The sequence below is a fragment of the Garra rufa genome, chromosome 19 (assembly GCF_049309525.1).
Source record: "Garra rufa chromosome 19, GarRuf1.0, whole genome shotgun sequence".
Classification (NCBI taxonomy): Eukaryota; Metazoa; Chordata; class Actinopteri; order Cypriniformes; family Cyprinidae; genus Garra; species Garra rufa.
This window is the reverse complement of record NC_133379.1, coordinates 5955366-5968667: the sequence shown is the minus strand read 5'-3', so window position 1 is coordinate 5968667 and position 13302 is coordinate 5955366.

Genomic DNA, 13302 nt, shown 5'->3' with positions numbered 1-13302 from the left:
ATCCTAGTTTCACAGCTGACCCTTTTCACCCCCTCACACAGGTTCCTTTCAGCGGAGACCCAAAACACAGCGACACACAACACACTTTGTTCTGTGTCAGCTCAACTGTAGTTTAATGACTAGGCTAAGCATCTAATTAGACGGGGAGAAAAAACACCCCGGCATGGTCGATGCTTCACCACTTCGGCCAGGCAACTGGTGGTAGGCTTCCCAGCTGACAGGGCCCCACGTGACCCCATAGGGACGGCCCTGGGGGTAGAGGCCCCCTGGACGCCCATCATATGGCAGGCCTGAGGGGAGTGGAGGAGGTGGTTACTAGACGGGCAAGCCAATAAAACTAATAGAGATAGTTACAGTCAAACCCTGTCCTCGAATCCCCTCAGGGCGGCTTCTTTGATCAGATCACCCTTTTTATGGCACTCTGTTCTGCTCAGTCATTTAAGTTCTGTGTCCAGCTGTGCTACTAGGTAACATTTCCTCACAAAAAATATAATTTCTATTAACTCCAAAAAGCCTTGAACATACAACAGCATTTAAACATTCTGAACATGTGCACTCTCTACAAAAGAAAGCAAAAATGCTTTCAGACAGAGATAACACACCACAAAATCACATCACTGGTTCCCACTGATATAACAGGTTTGATGCAACAATTTCAGCTCCCCTGAAATTCTTTTATGAACCTTTAGATAAACATCACCCTGGATAACACAGACCACGTCATTTAGGTGCACGCAAAGACAACATACTTGTTCTAGTTAACTAGGAAAATGACCAAATGTAGCATTATTTGAGCTGCTACACACATTTTTGCTTCCATCACCATGCAAATCCATACTTTGAAGTTCAAATAATTTTCCTCAGCAAACACAGGCATGCACAGTCGTTGAGCCGTTGTGATCATACACATTTATATGAGGACAATATTTGTTTCGCAACCTTGTTTTGGTTCTTAGACCCTGGGTCAGTGCCCAAGCTTTAGAGAAGTTTCAAACTACTGACAGATGGGAATAAAATATCAGTTTCCTCTTTTCTTCCAGAAGAGGATTAGGAAAGGATGAGAGCAGGAGGTGGAGAGATTAAAGACACAAGAGCAACAGAATGACCAGCTCTTAGAGAAAAGCATTCCACAACACAAACGCCCTGAAGAGAGGGTCTGCAGGACATTAATAACTAATTGACAGAGAGAGTGAAGAATTTCATGTAGGCTAGTAAGCTAAAAATAAACAAAGAAATAAATATTCTCACCTCGGCCAGGTCTTTTGGAATTTACCTCTGGCTCTGATGTCTCTATAGTGGTTAAACATGAGATATAATTTGTTTTGAGTAAATGTAACGGATTGCATGATATTTGGTCTCATCTCATGTTCCAGAGAAGATAGCAAAATCTCATCATGTTTAAGTAAATTTAATACTGTATGTCAGAGCGCTGCCTGTGTACATTTGACTAAATTGCCTAGCAAATTTTATGATGGCTACTACTAAAAATAGTAGTATTTAATACTGTATAATAATATATAATAATAGTAGTATTTAAAAGTGTTTAGTATTGAGAAACTGTGTTTGTGTTAGTGATGGTAATTTTAGTTACATTGTTCCACTATTAGATGGCGAAAGGGGTAAGCAGTAAAGACTTTTATACTGAAAAATAAACACGGTCAGAAACGGAAGTTATTTTTAGTTTCATCTTGACTTGATGCAGCTAAAATACACTGAGCATCGCTGTCTTCAATAATCACCTTTGATGAAAGGATATTGACGTTAAGACAAGGATAACGCTTTCCTCAGAAAACATTCAAACTAATGTTTCAATGTGAATATGAAGAATGAATGCTGTATCAAATGCAGGTAATCACAATCACTCAGTCCATCTCTCTCTCATACTCTACATAATACAGTGAGCTTTTAATGCAATAATACAATAAGCTTTCAATGAAACAACTCAATGTTTCCACGTTGCTAGTTCTGTGACATTTTGGAAACTCAAACTGAGATTTGAATTTGTGGCGGAAGGAAGTAGTTCTGCACAAAAGAGGATTTTTAAAGACACCCGGTTTTTGTTTCTTATGTATTTACATACTTGTGCCGTCAATATCATATATTGCTCATATTTGTAGATATATGTACAATAATAATTATAACAACAATATACCACAGATCCAACAACAACAGTTATATTTAATCCTATTCTATTTCCGTATGATTTTCCAGGTAAAATATTCTTGAAACAAAATACATTTTCTCGAGGATCAACACTGCATAAGATATTAAGGCTTGTTGTCATAAATTGTAGTTTTATTGAATTTAAGTGTATTTTGTCTTCCATGGAAGATTTGTTCACTTGTGTTTAAATTGTTTATACTTAAAACAAGTGGAAAAAAAGATAAATCCACAGAAAACAAGTCCTAATATTTTATGCAGTGTTGCTGCCCAAGTACATGCATCTTGTTTCAAGTATGTATTTTTAGATACAGTATATTTTAAACCAGAAAATTAGACAAAAAAATACTCATTAAAAATAGATTTTTGCACCGTGTAAAGTGCTTGATATGATGCATTTAATAGCCATAATAAAACAAAGCATTTTAGTCATTTTTGAATCAATAGTGTGCTTATGTCCAGCAAATCAATGTAATCTAGTAGAAGTAAAACATAATTCTTTTATACTATTCTTGGAAGCACTTTATTTTACAGTTCTGTTCTGGGTAATAACTAGGCACTAACAATGAACCTATCCCTAAACCTAACCTTAACCCATGTACAGTCAATCCAAAATGTATTCAGACACCTTTAAAGGTCCCGTATTGTACACATTTCTGGAGGTTTATTTTAGTTGTTGATGTCCTTAAGAATATATATTTGCGGTATAAGTGCCAAAATCCATCTCAATATATTTTTACAGCTCCTTTTTTAGGAGCTTTGTCAAGAACAGGTAGATTTTGGCTCATCTAATTAATATTCATGAGCATCTCTTGTGATTGGCCTGTTGTTTTCTGAGTGACACACAGCCAGGCCAACCACAGTTAACTACGGTCATGTATGTTGTAGCCTAGCCCAGAGCCATAGAGAGAGCCTAGCCTGCTGATACTCAACAGGACATTTCAGAATGATCATTAATGTTTTTTTTTTTTTCTTTTTCCGAAAACCGAATGCAGTAAGCTACGTAACTGTTGCTTTAGTAAAGCCCCTTTCACAATGCGCGCTGATTCCCGGAAAATTACCTGTGTATTTTCCGGAATGGCTGTGTGAAAGAGGCTGAAGCTGACGTGCCAGTGGTCTCTTATATTAACGTTGTTCGGAAGCCTGTGCAATGATGTAGTTTCGACTGAACAGGGTTTTCTCGACTTGTTTTCGTGTTGTTGTTGCTTAGCCATGTTATGGACACGATGTTGTCGGGGTTTCACAAAAGGAGGGTGGGACGGTGGTTGGTGCTCGGGGTGGTGATGGAAGTCACAGCGGCTTGTGAAAAGGAACAGCTACTTTATTCAGGCTGTGTGCAGTTTACTGTGGATTGACTGTTTTGAAACTCATATGGTAGTTACATAGCCCCTAGACCTCAGTTATCATGAAAAAAGCCAGGAAATTTCGATTTTGACAATATGGGACCTTTAACATTTCTCACATTATCACAGTTTATTCGCTATATTTAAGAAAACGGTAATACAATAGGACAAGAACTCACGAGTTAAACTGTGTCAGAACAAATTCATCTTGGTGTCAAATAACTTTGTTATAAACGTATGTAACAAAACATGATCAGGTCAAAGTGTCAGATCACATTTTTGGTCCTCAATCAGTTTTACTGTTAGTCCACTGTATACAGTTTTTTTGGGTATAATATGTCACAGTTTATTTTGCTATCCTAACTTGAAACAGAACTACCGCAAAAAAAAGTACCAAAATGATATCAGGTGTCTGAATAATGTTTGGTTTGACTGTATAACTACTACCTTCTATTATACCCAAAATTCTTCATACTAGTAAAATTGATTAAAAATTGGGGACCAAAAATTTGATTTGACACTTTGACCTGACCATGTTTTGTTGCATGTCTAACAAAGAAAGTACCCAGTACACTCTTGTAACTACACTGTACACACACTGTAAACAAAGAGTAACCCTATTCTTCACCTTTATCTTAGTAGATATTTGTTGCATCGACAGTATACTTACACGGTCATCTCTTTTAGATGCAGTACCATCAATAGTCCAAATCCCAGTGCGGGACACAACAACAAGGTTTCTCGGCCCAGCTGCCCGCTTTTAAGCAGAACGCTTGTTAGGCGCGTGTTGATGATGTTAGCATGCTGGAGCTCACGGCGTCCATCCCCGACTGCCCTCTGGAATGCCCTCCTGATTGTGAGAATGTGTAACGAAGCAGTGCCATTTATTATACATCAACAGCATCACTTATTCATCTGCCCTGTCTGTCTGAAAACACTTCAACAGCCTCTGATCGACACGGGTCTAACCTGTGTGTGTGTGTGTGTACGAGAAAGTGAGCGAATTCACACCGTTATACACATTTTTTCGTTAAATGTCTGTTGTATTGTTTGAGCTACAGATGGTTCAATAAGTTGTCAGCATCTTCTTCAACAGATATTTGAGCTTGCCAAGATAAAGTCTTGGAGTTAGTGGCATTAATTATTTAAACAAAACAATAAAGTCACTGTTTGTTTACTGCTTAAGCTGAATAGTGCTGCTCGATGTATGTGCACATACCTGGCTAGCTGTGCGGGAAAGCATATACTACTAAAGAGTACTCACAGGTAGATTCATTTAACACACCCTCCTCCCCTGGAATAACCTTGGGTTAAGTGGTTGGATGAGCGGGAATCTCAGTCATTTTCAGGTTCACATGTCTCCCCTGTTATTTCATTAAGGGAACAGTCCTCAGTCCACTGTCAGCGCTTCCCTGTCAAATCCAAAAGAGCTTATCCAAGCTTAGCCTCGGCTTATCTGTGAGTGTAGCTAATTATTTAGGAATTGATACAGCTTGCTTAAGACCAGAGTGCTATCATCATGAATGACTGAACATGAATGGTTACATGGTCCACGTTTACATTGCAGTACCATGTTATTCCTAAGTTAGCAATTGTTATAATAGTATATGATATTTCCAAGTGTTTGTCCACAACTTCACAACTAGTCAAGACTACCAAATGACAAATAATAAAATAACAAATTTTAGTGTTCTGAAATTATTTTATGTCATTTACTGGATTTCCCACAGTACACACACTTTTGAATTTGCATTATATTTGCATTATAATACTTGTACAAATATAAACCGCTGTGTCGCGTGTTGCAAGTGTTTGGTTACTCTAATGTTACTGTAATTGCTGTAGTTTCTTCCTCATCGTTTCAGGTATCTGATCTTTTTATAATGTGTTACAGAGAAAAATAAACAGTAGAAGAGAAAACTCACGGGTGGTGAAATAAACAATGAGGACAGAGAAACTGGAGACCCTCTGCTCCTGTCTGCTCCTCTGCTTCTGTCAATGCTTTTCTTCTTAATGGTCTCTGAAGTGCTGATACAGTATCTACAATAACAGCATTTTAATGTACGAGTGAGTGAAGGGGCTTGAGCATCATAAGGGATGTTATACAAATCAACAATATTGAGTTTGTGAGAGAGACATATACCACAAAGATAGAGACCATCAACATTGGCAGCAAGTCATAGATACAGTGCCTTGCGAAAGTATTCATACACTTTCATTTTTTTTTGTTCAGTCTAAATTCCATACACCATAAAGGTAAAACAAACAAACAAAAAACAGGCTTTAACATCTTTGCAAAGTTATTAAAGCGGCCCTATTATGCTTTTTCACTTTTTGAACTTTAGCCAGTGTGTGGTGTGTATGTTTGGGCATAAAAAAACATCTACAAAGTTACAAATATCAAAGTCCACTCTAAAGGGAGATATTTAGTTTTTAAAAAAATCCCTTTTTTTAGAACTACAACGAACGGCTCCTTTGGACTACAGCGTTTGTTTTCCGCATGCTATGATGTCACAACGCGGTATCCCACCTATGGAAATTCAAATTGTTCACGGGTGGGGGATTCGCCTAACTTTAGCAATGTATTATGAACAGCCGCTTCTGGGATGCTTCAGCGAGCTGCTGGTCGGCTCGTATAAACGCGAACATTGACCACGACCGAACAAGTGTCCGCAAACTGCTCCGGAATCTGTGCCCTCCACGTATGCGGTACAGGGAGTCGAAACACACCCAGAGCCGAGTCTGCTGTAAACACGAACATGTAAACAGAGTGATGATCATTCATGGACGTATCCATGGAAGTGTATATGACTTCCTTCTTTCAGGCGAATGCAATCGGAGTTATATTAAAAATAATCCTGGCACTCCCAAACTTTAGAACTGAACGGCATAGACTGGTGTTTTTCTCCATCAGTCCAAAACAAGTCAAACCATAATAAAAAGTGTCTCGCATGGCACTGGGAGGGTCAGTAAAAGCCTCCTTTAGTGATCCGATTTGTTTTTGTAAGAAAAATATCAATTTTTAAAACGTAAGAATCATATTAATCTAGTTTGCTGCTGTGGGAAGGGGCGTGACAGTACTATATGCCGGCTAAACAGTTCGCCAATTGCAACGCAGTGGAACTGCTAATCAATCACAATACATTTGGTTTTTCGGAAGGTGGAACCTGGAACTAATCAAGCCATTTGTGCCAGTCTGGGAATAAAGCCATTGTAATAATGTAAATTATGTGAAAAATTATGTTTTTCAAACCACCAAGCATGAGAGCATGTTCTAGTCCACCAAAACAAAATAACGACTTTGTAAAAGAGCATAATAGGACCCCTTTAAAAATAAAACTTTAATTATTCCATTGCATAAATATTCATACCCTTATCTGGGACACCTGAAATTTAGTTCAGGAGCATTCATATTGCTTGTAGATGTTACTACACTTCGAAAAAAGTTAACCCGTGGCAAATTTAATTGAATGGGTATGATTTGCAAAGGCACACACGCTGTAAATGCATTTCAGATGCATGTAGAGCTCAGAAACAGGACTTCATCAAGCCACACATCTGGGGAAGAGTTCAGAAAAAGTTCATCTGCTGCATTGAAGGTTCACAGAAGCATGTAGTCTCCAGAAGTTTGCAAGAAGTTTGAAACAACCAGGACTCTCCCTAGTGCTGGCCTCCTGGCCAAACTGAGCAATTGATGGAGAAGAGCTTGGCTAGAGTGATGACCAAGAACCTGATGGTGACTCTAGTTGAGATCCAGATCTCAGTGAAGACACATGAAAACACATTGGAATTTGCAAAAAAGCACCTAAAGGACCCTAACACTGCAAGAAACAAGATTCTCTGGTTCTAATGAACCTCAAATCCAAGCATCATGTATGGAGGAAACAAGGCACTGCTCATCACCTGCAGAGTACCATTCCAAAAGTAAAGTGTTGGGGTAGCAGTCTCATACTGTAGGGCTGTTTTTTAGTGGCAGGGACTGAGGGACTCGTTAGAGCAGAAGAACATTTACATTACATTTATTCATTTAGCAGACGCTTTTATCCAAAGCGACTTACAATTGGGGAATACAACAAGTGATTCATCCTAAGGAGGCAGATCGACATACTGTAGGAAGTGCTCAAAAATACCATATATCAGGCGTTGTTAGATGAGTACGGGCTAGAAAGGGAAGATCAGGAAAGAGAGGAGAACAAAAGTTTTTTTTTTTTTTTTTTTTTTATTGAGTCAAATAGTGTCGAAAAAGATGGGTTTTCAGCAGTCGCTTGAAGACAGTTATGGAGTCTGCATTCCGGATAGGGGTGGGAAGATCATTCCACCAGGTAGGGACATTGAAGGAGAATGTTTTGGAAAGTGATTTCATGCCTCTCTGTGGTGGTACAATGAGGCGTCTTTCACTAGAGGATCTCAGACTTCTGGAGGGAGTGTAGATGCGTAGTAGTGAATGGAGGTAAGCAGGTGATGAGCCGGTGGCTGTCCTATAGGCCAGCATCAGTGTCTTGAATTTGATGCGAGCCGTAACCGGTAGCCAGTGCAGGGATATGAAGAGAGGTGTGACATGGGCCTTCTTGGGCTCATTGAAGACCAGCCGTGCTGCTGCATTCTGAATCATTTGTAGAGGCCTGATTGTACATGCTGGAAGACCGGCTAAAAGAGCATTGCAGTAGTCTAGCCTGGAGATGACCAGGGCCTGGACGAGGAGTTGTGCAGCATGCTCTGTTAGGAAGGACCTGATCTTTCTGATGTTGTGCAATGCAAACCTGTAGGATCGAGCAGTTTTAGCTATGTGGTCTTTAAAAGTCAATTGGTCATCAAAGATTACACCAAGATTTCTGGCTGAAGTCGATGGGGTAATTGTTGATGAACCTAACTGGATGGAGAGGTCATGTTGTAAAGTTGGAGTGGCGGGAAAGACAAGGAGCTCAGTCTTAGCTAGATTGAGCTGAAGATGGTGTTCCTTCATCCATGCAGAGATATCCGCCAGGCAGCCTGAGATCCTTGCAGCTACTGATGGATCATCTGGTTTGAAAGAAAGATAGAGCTGTGTGTCATCAGCATAGCAATGGTAGGAGAAGCCATGTGCCTGTATGATGGGGCCCAGAGAAAATCTCAATATACCAAAATATAGCGATAGCTTTAATGAAAACCCAGTCCAGAGCATTCAGAACCTCAGACTGGGCAGAAGGTTTACATTCCAACAGGACAATGACCCTAAGCTCACAGCACAAGTGACTTATAGACAACTGCCTGAATGTCCTTGAGTTGCTCAGCCAGAGCCTGGGCTTGAACCCAATCAAATATTTCTGGAGAAACCTGAAAATGTGTGTCTGCCCCATCCAACCTGACAGAGATTGAGAGGTGAAGAGGTGAGGCTAAGAATGGCAGGTAACTGCCAAATGTTGATGTGCAAAGCTTGTCGCATCATACCCAAAGAGACATGAGGCTGTAAAGGTGCTTCAGCTAAGTATTGAGTTAAGGGTATGAATACTTATGCAATGTACTTATTTCATTTTTTTTTTTTTTTATAAATTTACAATGTTGTGACAATTCTGTTTTTACTTTGAAAACATGATGTATGGAGTGTAGAATGATGTGGAAAAAGTAATTTAAAGCAGTTTAACATAAGGCAGCAACATAAAACATGAAAAAAATTTGAATTCTACAATTGTTGTCATAAATAAATAAATAAATAAATATGAATAGACAGACAGACAGACAGACAGACAGATAGATAGATAGATAGATAGATAGATAGATAGATAGATAGATAGATAGATAGATAGATAGATAGATAGATAGATAGGTAGGTAGATGGATAGATTTTTTTATTTAATACTGACATGAATAAGAATTTCAAGAATTTCATGAATTCATTTCACTTTTGGTGTGAAAGTGCTGTTACATTTGCCAAAAATTGATTTTTTTTTAATGTTAAAAACAAACAAGTAAGCCTAGCCCAAATGGGAAAGTAACCTAATGTTATGCATTACTTTCCATAAAAATTATAAGTAACCCAATTAGTTACTTTTTGGGAGTAATGCAATATTGTAATACATTATTTTAAAAGTAAAAGTGACACTGGACAGATTTAATATTACCTCATTTTCCAGCAATTCTCAAACGATTCGTTCAAAGCTGTTCAAAGATTCAGTCTCTCTAAACCCCTCCTTTCCGTAAGCCTACTCTGCTCTGATTGGTCTGATATAATCTATTTGCAGTTAGTGTAAATAGCATACTGCTAAAAAATAATGCTATTTTCACTAAGTGTAATAGCTTCTATTGTTATTTCGACGTTGTGCAAATAGCCGCTGTCTAAGTTTATTTATCGTGCACATTCACCTTTACAACTCTGCAGATCGTTTACATTCACATACAGCTACATTACAAAGTGCATGAAAAGCAAAATTCAAAATGACATAATAGGGGCACTTTAAAAATTCCAAAGCTGGAGAACATTTGTAATATTTTGTGTACATAAAGCACACAGCAAGTGCCACACATAGCTCTGTTAGGTGCAGAAGGTTTTTCCTCTGTTTTCTCCCTTTACCTTGCTCATCATTAAAAATTAACAACTCCATTCCCGGCTAATTGTTAGCAACAAGACAGAGTGTGCTGCCTAGTGGAATTAAATTAACCCATTAGCCGCTGTCTCCATTAGTTCAAAGGAACCTAGTTGGTTCATGAGCAGATTTCTTTTTCACACTCACTATCTTTCATTTGCTTGTTTAAGATTTCAAAAAAGGTACAAATACAAAAACTGTCAACAGCTATCAACAACAAATGGACGTGTTTTTTTTTTTTTTTTTTTTTTTTGTATGCTCATTGGCAGTCATTTACTCATCTTCATGTCATTCCAAACTTGTAGAAAGTTAATGGGGTCCAGAACAACATTTTGGGATCCCACTATCTTTCAGCATAAAGTAATTCAGATTTGGAAGTTTACTCATACAACATTTTTAAATTAATGTTAACATCACGTTTTTTAGTCTCCTTCAAAATCAGACATTTATGATGTTTTCTGTCATGTTCATTCAGATACATGTAAACTGGGTCATATCCAAGCACCCCAATGTGTCACCCCCACCATCCCATCTTGGGAATTCAGTTAGCTTATTCAATTGCAGTTTATTGTCACTGATTATTAAACGAGACAGCATGCCAGTGTTCCACTGCAACTCCCTCGACGTCAACACGCAGAGAAAAGAACAACAACAGTGACAGAAGTGGGGGCATAAATCAGTGGTTTGGTGCATCACAGCCTTTGATAGACTAGCACAATCACTCACTCAAAGAGGAAACAGATCTATGTCATCCCAGCTGAGCTCAATGATTATATATTGACAGGGAGAAATGCCCTACTTAATCCCCACTTTAGCCAGCCTGATGGAAGAAGCCTTTGGTGGTCTCAAGTGACCAGATAAAGAGGACTGAAAAAAAGACCATCACATGAGTCACTGTGGAGCTGACGTGGTGGATTTACAGACATATACAAGGAAACTGTATGTACTTTTGTTTTGTTATAAATCGTTGTGTTCTTCATTAACTGTGCAATAAATAATTGAATAATAATAATAATAATAATAATAATAATAATAATAATAATAATAATAATAATAATTATTATTATTATTATAACATTATGTGTGTACAAATACAGACTGGAACTAGCTTTATACTTTTATTATAGTGCACATTTTGAAGGGAAGTTGTATTTTTTAAAGTCAATTTCCAAACTGTTTTTTTTTAAATACCAAAAATTGTGTACAAAATCCACAATTCTACAGTTGTTGTAATAAATAAATAAATAAATAAGTAAATAAATAAATATGACAGACAGATAGATAGATGATAGATATCTACAAGAGAAAATAATATAAGAAAATGTATAAAAATGACTTCAAAAATGACATTCAAAAGTTTACATACGCTTGATTCTTAGTATTGTGTTGTTACCTAAATGATTCACAGCTGTTTTTTATAGTGAAGGTTGTTCATGAGTCCCTTGTTTGTCCTGAACAGTTAAACTGCCTGCTGTTCTTCAGATAAATTCCTTCAGGTCCCACAAATTCTTTGGTTTTTCAGCATTGTTGTGTATTTGATGCCTTTCCAGCAATGACTGTATGATTATATGATTTTGAGATCCATCTTTTCACACTTAAGACAACTGATAGACTCACATTCAACTATTACAGAAGGTTCAAACACTCACTGATGCTCCAGAAGGAAAAACAATGCATTAAGAGCCAGGGGCTGTAAACTTTTGAACAGAATGAAGACATGTACCTTTTTCTTATTTTGCCTAAATATCATATTTTTTTTTTCATTTAGTACTGCCCTTCAGAAGCTACAGAAGATACTTACATGTTTTCCAGAAAACAAAATAAATTAATTTACCCTGATCTTCAAATCTTCAAAGGTTTTCACGCCGGCTCTTAATGCATTGTGTTTCCTTTTGAAGCATCAGCGAACCTTCTGTAATAGTTGCATATAAGTCCCTCAGTTGTCCTCAGTGCCCAAATATGGATCTCAAAGTCATACAGTCATTGTTGTAAAGGGTTCAAATATCAAAAATGCAGAAAAACCTAAGAATTTGTGGAACCTGAAGGATTTTTCTGAAGAAGAGCAGACAGTTTAACTGTTCAGGACCAACAAGGGACTCATGAATAACTATCACTAAACAAAAACAAATACAAACTTTTGAATGGGGGCATTTTTAAATTCAACTATACTATATCAGGTCAGTACTAAATGCATTTTGTATGATTCCTCTTATTTTGCTAAAATAATTAACATTTTGCTGATTTTGCAAGGTGTATGTAAACTTTTGACCTCAACTGTATATTATAGATAAGATTGACAAAGGGTCTCTTAAAATATTCATCAGTTACTCATCAAGTGTTGCGCAAAAATGCATAAATTCACAATTTTTATCTAAAAGTAACAACATAACTTTTGCATATCATTCTGTGGGACATACCAAATTTAAATAAAATAATGTGGATAATAAAACGAATATTTAAGGACGGTAACACTTTACAATAAGGTTCATTAGTTAACATTAGTTAACCACATTAGTTACCATGAACTAATAATGAACTGCACTTATACAGCATTTATTAATCTTTGTTAATGTTAATTTCAACATTTACTAATACATAATTAAAATTTTGTTAACATTAGTTAATGCAGTGTGAACTAACATGAACAAACAATGAACAACTGTATTTCCATTAACTAACGTTAATAAAGATTAGTAAATACAGTAACAAATGTATTGCTAATGGTTAGTTCATGTTAGTTAATACATTAACTAATGTTTAACTAATGAACCTTTGATTGTAAAGTGTTACCTTAAGGACATATTTAAATATATAAAATGATTCAAAGCCAATTATCTAGTTTTTTTTATGTTTTTTTCCCATTTAAATGTTTTTTTTTTCATTTCAATTAATTTCTTTCTTAAATGCACAAAAATAACTAAAAGTAAGCTATTCATGCCAGTTCCTCTCACAAGTGTGATGTGGCTGTATGGTGTTTGTTTGAGTGGTAACACCTTATTTTAAGGAATAATTCTTTCTATTAACTAGTTGCTTTTTAGCATGCACATACTAGCATATTGGCTGTTTATTAGTACTTACATAGCACATATTAATGCATTATTCTGCACAACCATATTTTAGATCCATTAAATCCTACCCCATAGTTAAACTTAACTAGTTTACTAACTATTAATAAGGAGCAAATTAGGAGTTTGTTCAGGGAAAACTCGTGACCTGACATCTGAAGTCAACATCTGGCT